Source organism: Dipodomys merriami, unplaced genomic scaffold (genome assembly GCF_024711535.1).
Source record: "Dipodomys merriami isolate MVZ:Mamm:240054 unplaced genomic scaffold, mDipMer1.0.p SCAF_503, whole genome shotgun sequence".
NCBI classification, from domain to species: Eukaryota; Metazoa; Chordata; class Mammalia; order Rodentia; family Heteromyidae; genus Dipodomys; species Dipodomys merriami.
The window spans coordinates 423504-430404 of record NW_027206073.1 but is presented as its reverse complement, the minus strand read 5'-3'; positions in this window follow the sequence as shown (position 1 = coordinate 430404).

Genomic DNA, 6901 nt, shown 5'->3' with positions numbered 1-6901 from the left:
AGCCTAAGTGAAAATATCTAGTTGTTATTCATGAGAAGAAGCATATCAGTTTAACAAGGTTGGCTTATTATAGTAGAATGGCAATTCTAGATTTCATTGTATTACTTTCATATACATGTGTATATTGACATTTTCCCTGAGAATATTTTATTCATGAATGAGCTAAATTTTGAATTAATGAAACTATCTGACAATTAAGTTGCACTACTCATGGTTGCAATGCATACTTAAAGTAATTACTTTTCTAAAGAATAATGCAACAGGCTATATATGCTGTTGGTAGTAAATGGAGTAAATAGGCTTTGTGTAATAATTTTATACTAGAATGCTATTATGACAAATTTTAAGATTCAGATACACTGGTTCTTGCATTTATAAATGTATGTGTACACATGTATATCTATGTTTATAATGTATATGAGTATTTCTAACATTGTTTTGCAGATGATAAAAATAACTTTGGAAGACTTTAAACACTTGTGTAAGATTCCTTTTTTTTCTTTTTCTATTTTTTATTGTGGAAATACATTACAGAGGGGTTACATACATGGGCAAGATAATGAATGCATTTCTTATCAAGCATTGTAGCCTCCTCCTTTGTTTCCCCTACCCATCCCTTCCCATCGTTCCTCCCCACCCTCCAACACAATCCCCCCCATCAACGTTGTAAAGGTCATTTTCGACATAACGACTTGTACATCTCATTGTAGCAATGGGTCCACCTGTATCCCTATTTAAATTATTTGTTTTCCCCCTTCCCTTCCACAAATTATACCGACATCAAATGGAGTGAAAGCAGGGATTATATTGTGGGGGAGGTGACATTGCCCCATTTGTTAGTAAATGGAAAGGCTTGGAAAAAATTATATTAAGTGAAGTAATCCAGGCCCAAAGAAACATAAGTCCCATGGTTTCTCTCATTTGCAATATCTAGTATATGTCTGAGTCAAGCAGAAAAGTTCAGATAAGTTAGGGAAATGAACCCTAAGATATCTATTTAAATGTACTTTTTTTCTTTCATGTGATTATTTGTCTAAGATCCTTAAAGAGAAATATTAAGGTCTATACAAAAGAGGAAAAAATGGGTGGTGCTCTGGTTGCTGATATCTATAATCCTAACTACTTGTGAAATTCAGATATGCGGATTAAGGACCAAGCCATTACAAGTAGCAAAACCCACGAGATTCTTACCTCTAAGCAAGCACTAGAAAGCCAAAAGTTGAGTTGAAGCTCATAGAGTTAATGTCTTTAGCAAAAATGTCTTTTTTCTCAAGTCTTAGGCGAAATGCTCTGGGATAGTGCCTAGGCCCTCAATTTAAGCCCAGAACTGGCACATATATACATATATATGCACACACACACACACACACACAAACACACACACACACACACGCAGAGGCAGGAAGAAACATCTCACTCTTTAGAGCATTCTGATTCTACCATACCACAAACATTTTTCCATGTCTGCCATTTAAAGAGCTTAAATTATGATCTAACATCCATGATGGTGATACTTAAGAGTACTTTCTATTTCCCTGGCATTGTTCTAAATTATGTTCCATCTATCAATGGACAATCCTAGTAATAACCCTGATACAAAGATTCTGTGATTACTTTCAGTAAAAACTAAGAAAAATATAAATGACTAAATTTAGAAAATTACTGAAGTTATCACAGCAGATAACTGGTTTCAGAATGCAGTTTTAGAGAATTACTCGATTTTATCCAAGTGTCTTACTTGTATGATCTAGATCGTATCAATATTGTCCTTCAGAATGTCCTAGATTAAGTTGGTGACTTAAGATTCCTCTTAACCAACTACCTGGCACTGCCCAGTTGATAACTTGGACTTCCTCATGTTAAACCATTCAAAGTTGCAATAATTTCATATATGTGGCCCTTTATTTCATAGGCCAAGTTTCCATGGTCCAATGATCAAAGGAAGTAGCATTGTTCATGGTTAATCATAGATAATTCCAGTAATAATATTTTTATTTCCTGTGTTGCCTCTTTAAGCTCTGCTCTTATACTATTTCCAAAGTTACGAGTGCTTCACAGGGGGACACAAATACTATTCAACCAGAAATCAAACCTTTCTCTGTGAAATGTGAACACCTCCTACCTCTACAGCTGGTGAAGAACAAAGTTATGATACTGGTTTTGGTTATCCTGGATACTGAAAAAAATTGGACCATTGCTACATAAAAGTGACAATGAATATCGAGTATGGTATTGCTTAATACCACAGTGTCTTGTAATTAGAGGCAGTGGAAAAATTATGACTACATAATCAAAGACATGAAAAGATAATTATGGGCACTACTATAAACCCGGATTGAAGATCATCTCCAAAATAAAGAAAACGTGACTAGCTTTCACATTTCGGATTTTAAAAGTGAATAGAAGGCTGATGCATTAAAACATGGTCTCCAGGTTTTGATGCTATTGCCAGTTGTAAAGATCTTAGAGAAATGGGACCTACTGGGAAGTTCTCAGTCATGGGGATTTTGTCTTGTCCATTCCTTGCTCTCTTTTGCTTCTTAATATTCAGAGAAGTGTGCTTGCTCTGTCATGTACTGCTTTCACAATGTACAAGAAATGTTACAAGTTAGCCAAAACTCTGTGGTAAAAAACCTTTTCATCTTAATTTAATCATATTAGTTAGGAAATTTTATTACATTAGTAGAAAAAATCTAGTACAACATCAGAAGTTCTTGTGAGGACAAGGTGCATATGAAATGATTAGAAGAATAAGGAAGTAATTCTAAATAGTAATTAAAGCCAGGTGGCTAGTTGTGAGTTTTGATGAATACATATCTGGAAATGTTATAGTGATTTTTCTTAATATATTTAGATTATGTACATATTTATGAGAGAGAAAATCTGATATTTTATTTTATTTCCATTCTTAAGACTTTATAACCAAAAATGGTATTAGAATAGATTATTTTGTTCCATGTGATTTCAGTTATGGAACTATCAAGAAATATGACTTTCATAAAAGACATGAAGAAAAGAATTAAGAAGTTTGCAGTTATAGGTATGACAGGCATATGTTGGGTGGAAGTAAGACTTTCCTATTATCTTTATTTGGATAATATGGTGGGAAGTCTTAATTTTCAAATTTCTTGAATTGAGGAAAACCTAGGAGATTGATAAATAATTCTGGGTGGTTTGGGGTAGACACGTTCAGAGACAATTACATGACAAAGGCTCTCACCTAAGGATTGCTTTGATGGTTTTGTAGCCTGATGAAACTGTTGGGAAGCCGTGCTGAGTTGGATGTTGGACCATTAGAAGTGGCTCACTATTGCATGTTCTCAGGGCGATGTACATCTTGCCCTGGCTCCATCTTATGTTCTTTTTCTGTGCTTCCAGGCCTACATCATGAAAGCTGCTCTCTTCTTTCTCATTCTTCCTTCAATGATGAACTGAAGCTTGTGAAAACATGAGAAAAATAAATCTACCTGAATTAATTTGATTATGTCCAAAACAAGCAGGCAGGGCACTAAAACAGATCACATTGATATGTATGGGTGATATATGTATAGGTGTCAAGTTGGTAAGAAAAGAACAGTGGCATGAGTTTTATGTGTCCATGTGCATAAGCAATATTACCTTACTGTTCAATTAAGCACTACTAATCTTGGTGCTGATGTGAAGGCGTTTTTTTAAAGATGTGGATAACACATACAATCAATTGACTTTAAGTAAAGTAGATTACCATCCTTAAACCTGACCTCATCCATTTAGTTGATAGGTCTTAATTATAAAACTGAAATTTCCCTAGGGAATTATGGTCAAGAATGAAACATCAGTGCCTGGCCAGCAATTTCTGCCTTGAAACAGCTTGCACTACAGATTGAAGACTGGCCAAACTGCACAATTTACACCAGCTGATTATGTACATTCATATATATGCCTGTATGAACTAAAAAAAATTAGATACACACTCACACACTAGTCATAGAATTAGTCCTCTTTTCTATAAGTTCTACATCTATGGATTCAACTGAGAGCAGATAGAATATCATTATAAAATAAATTATTTCTTTACTAAGCATGATTATTATCAATAATCTCTAAGTAATAGAGAATAACAATGAATACAATTTGCACTTTATTAGATATTATAAATAACACGGAGATTATTTACAGTATGCAGGGCTGTGTTCACAAGTAATAAGTGAATACATCACTGTGTTGTATAATGCAATGGATTTTAATATCCAGAGGGTTTCCTGGAACCAATGTCCCCTGGATATCAAGGACCATCTATGTATAGATAATCTCCTACTAGCTGTTGTCAGCTAGAGAACCTTAACTGATACATACTTGAAGAAACAATGATAAACATAATATCCATCCATTAACTGAGATTTGTAGCCTAAAATGGGCAAGGAAATGTGATATGAATTTCTTAACTTCCGTTTATCCACCCCTGGTCTCTGCAGGATACAATCATGCTTCACATGGTTTTGCTCAGTGGGTAACATCTCTCTCCTGAATCAAAGTATTGCTATATTCATTCTAACTTCCTCTATGTGCTATTTGTAGAAAAGACTGACATGTAGAATTTGGGATCAAAAACCATTATCTCACTAGGAAAAAAAATGTTCATCGTAAGGATCTCTTCAGAGACTCCATCTTAGATCTGCTCTCTCTGCGTGTGTCCCTCTTCTGGTTATTCTAAATGAACTGTTCTGTATGGTGCATCTCTCCTATAGTTCTTACGTGATGACTTATTTTCCACTGATTCAGTTAGTCCAAGTTTTTTTTAATTTATTTTTAATTTTTTGTGAACATAATGTACAGAAGTGTTACAATTACATGGGCAAGATATTGAGTACATTTCTTATCAAGCATTGCAGCCTCCTCCTTTGTTTACCCTTCACATCCCTTCCAAACCTCCCCCATTCCCCGCTCCTCTACCCAATTCCCCCCTCCCATCCCCACCAAAGTTGTAAAGTTCGTTTTCAACATGACAACTTGTACTTCGAATTGTTGCAATGGGTCCACCTGTATCCTTGACGACTTGTTTTTCCCCATCTCTTCCAAAAATTAAAACGACATCAAATATATTGAAAGCAGGGGTTATACTGTGCGGGAGGGACATACAAAGCAACAAAGAAATAATCTTATTAATGAGTTAGAAACAAATGCATGAAAGAAAAAAAACATTTAAATACATATCTAAGGGTTCATTTTCCTAACATCACATTATGTGACCTTTTCCGCTTTAATCATACAAATACTAGATATTGCAAATAAGGGAAACCATGGGACCTATGTTTCTTTGGGCTTGGCTTACTTCACTTAATATAATTTTTTCCAAGTCTTTCCATTGCCTAACAAATGGGGCAATGTCATTCTTTCTGATGGAGGCATAGAATTCCATTGTGTATATATACACCACATTTTCTTGGTCCATTCATCTATTGAGGGGCCTCTGGGTTGGATCCATATCTAGGCTATGGTAAATAATGCTGCAATAAACATAGTTGTGCTGGTAGCTTTTGTGAGGTCTTGTTTGAAAAAATTTGGGTAAATGCCCAGAAGTGGTATTGCTGGGTCATAGGGGAGCTCTATGTGAAGTCTTTTGAGGAACCTCCATACTGCTTTCCAAAGTGGTTGAACAAAATTACACTCCCACCAACAATAAAATAAGGTTCCCTTCTGTCCACATCCCCTCCAGCATCTGTTGTTGTTAGAATTCTTGATTACAGCCATTCTAACTGTGGTGAGGTGTTATCTCAATGTTGTTTTGACTTGCATTTCTTTTATGGCTAGGGAGGTTGAGCATTTCTTCATGAGTCTATTGGCCATCCTTCTTTCCTCTTCAGAGAAGTTTCTCTTCAAGTCTTTAGCCCACTTATTTATTGGTCAGTTGTTTTGTGAGGATTTGTTGATGGGGGATTCAACTTTTTGAGTTCCAAGTATATTTTCAATATGAGACCCTTGTCCATTGTATGGCTGGTGAAGATCTTCTCCCAATCTGTGGGCTTTCTATTGATCTTGCTAGCTATATTCTTTGCCATGCAGAAGCTCTGCAACTTCATGCAATCCCATTTGTCCAACCTTTCTTTGATTGGTTTTGTTTCCGTCTCTCTATTCAGAAAATTTCGGCCTGAGTCAAGGAGACCTAGGGTTTCTCCTATTCCATCCTGTAATGTTTTCAGAATGTCTGCTTTGACTGCAAGTTCTTTGATCCATTTGGAGTTGATTCTGGTGCAGGGTGATATATAAGGATCTAGCTTTAGTTTTCTACAAGTAGTTAAGCAATTTTGCTTTTTTAACTGAAGAGGCTGTCTTTCTTCCATTCTACTATTTTAGCTCCCTTATCGAAGATTAGTTGACATTAGGTCTGTAGGTTCATTTCTGGGTTTTCAATTCTATTCCATTGGTCCTGAGGTCTGTTCTTATGCGAGTAACAAGCAAATTCCAAACTCATTCTTCAAGGAAATGGAAGAGGCAATCCAAAAATTCATATGGAACAATAAAAGACCCCGAATAACAAAAACGCTCCTCAACAGAAAGAACACTGCTGGTGGAATATCAATACCAAATTTGAAACTCTACTATAAAGACTTAGTCCACGTTTTGAATTGTTGACCCAACTAAGCCTTTTATTTTAAGTAATAGCATCTTCCTTCAATTGCTTACAGAATACTAGTTTCTTATAGAATACTAATTGCTGTATCATTCTATATCAAAGCTAAGTGTATTTTATGCTATTTTTCTTAGTGAGTGAGCCATGTAATCATGTCTAGGAATTTTTAAAACATGACACTCTCCTTACTTATTTAAGTATTGACTTTCCAATAAATCAAAAGCTTGCTCTTACAAGCTGTAATTCAGTTTTCTTTTCTTATTTATTGTGAGAATACCGTACAGAGGAGAT